Genomic DNA, 1,972 nt, shown 5'->3' on the forward strand with positions numbered 1-1,972 from the left:
TTAACTTAAGTCCGCGAACTTGTTTGTGAACTTAAGAGGTTAGGATCTAAAGATGTGATATGAACATGAAACATTAAATTATTAAGGAATGCTTTATGCAAACCGTGGCTATAATGTTCATGAGCCGATTCAATTGAAATCGAATCATCTTTGTTTCAATTGTGTCTTGTGTAGTTACATAAGATCTCATAGCAATTGAACAACTCTTTAACTAGTTCATTTGAGTCAATTGAACTAGTTATGGTGGAGAAGAACAAGGTTAATATGAAATGCTCATATGGTTGACCTTTTTGGGTTACTATGTTGAACCAACATACACGTACACGTTTGGGCATGGTTTTCACGAACCCAGTAAACGTTTACCAAAATGTGTGTGACAAGCTAGGTTTTTCGATCTAACGGTTGAGAAATATTAGCTTGAATCTAAATCAGGTTTTCATCTAACGTTGAAGGATTGCTTTGTAACTAAGGCAAAACCCTGATTTGAAGGGTATATAAAGGAGACATCTAGCATTGTGCAAAACTAAACCCCACACGTCTGTGTGCTACTAGTGCGCCTGCTAGAGTCGATCTCCATTAGCCTTTGATTTTCTTCTCTAAAATCAGGTTAACGACTTAAAGACTTCATTGGGATTGTGAAGCCAGACCGACACTACTTTATTGTAGTTGTGTGATCTGATCTTGCATCTTCTATCTTACGAGTATAATCGATTTATTGGCTTGAGATCGTGAGAGCTCTCCGATAGGCATGATAAAGAAGTCACAAACATCTTCGTCTCACTGTTTGTGATTCCTCGACAAACCGCCTGTGTAGTCAGGAAGGATTGTAGAGAGGTGATTGATTAATCTAGGTTGTTCTTCGGGAATATAAGACCAGATTATCAATTGGTTCCTGTTCACCTTGATTTTAAATCTTAAGACGGAACAAAACCTAGGGTTTATCTGCGGGAGACAGATTTATCTTTTGATAGACTTTTCTGTGTGAGACAGATCTGTTTATTATCAAGTCTATGACTTTGGGTTGCAGCAACTCTTGGTTGTGGGTGAGATCATTTAAGGGAATCAAGTGCGTAGTATTCTGATGAGATCAGAGCGTAGGAGTACAATTGTACCTTGGATCGGCGGGAGACTGATTGGGGTTCAAATATAGTCAAATCCGAATTTAGTTTGCAGTAGGCTAGTTTCTGTAGCGGCTTAATACAATGTGTATTCAATCTGGACTAGGTCCCGGGGTCTTTCTGCATTTGTGGTTTCCTCGTTAACAAAATTTCTGGTGTCTGTGTTATTTATTTTCCGCATTATATTTTATATAATTGAAATAATACAAGTTGTGCGTTCGTGATCATCAATTGGAAATCCAACTTTGGTTGTTGATTACTATTGATTGATCCTTGGACATTGGTCTTTGGTACCGTCCAAGTATTCCTTGTATTTGATAAAGACTCGCTATTGTTTTTAGCTTGAGTAAAAATCAAATCAAGAGAGAGATATTAACTCCTTGAGATACTTTTATCTAGATTGAGTCTGTCTGTCTAGTTGATTCTCTAGCAAAGTATTTCGGAGTTAGTCCATACATATTGCTAAGTGAAATATTGTGTGGTGTTGTTATACCCCCGCTTTTTCAATTGGTATCAGAGCAGGCAAACACATTAAAGACCTAACAAGTCCGTGTTTGTAGCGATCTGACTCTATGGACAGAGGTGCTTTCTCTATTAACGTACCACCAGTCTTCGATGGCTCAAATTACTTATGGTGGAAAATTGATATGCGAGATTTTATTCAATCGCGTGATTTTCAATCATGGGTATATGTGGTGAATGGTTATGATGCGCCCGTTGTTGCAGCTGGAGACGGAACTGTTCCCAAGAATATTAGTGAATATGATGCTGCCGAGATTCTTGCTGTAAAGAAGAATTCTGAAGGGTTAAATGCTATCATACATGACATTGACCCAAGTCTTGAACACCATGTA

Source organism: Papaver somniferum, chromosome 9, assembly GCF_003573695.1.
Source record: "Papaver somniferum cultivar HN1 chromosome 9, ASM357369v1, whole genome shotgun sequence".
Taxonomy (NCBI): domain Eukaryota; kingdom Viridiplantae; phylum Streptophyta; class Magnoliopsida; order Ranunculales; family Papaveraceae; genus Papaver; species Papaver somniferum.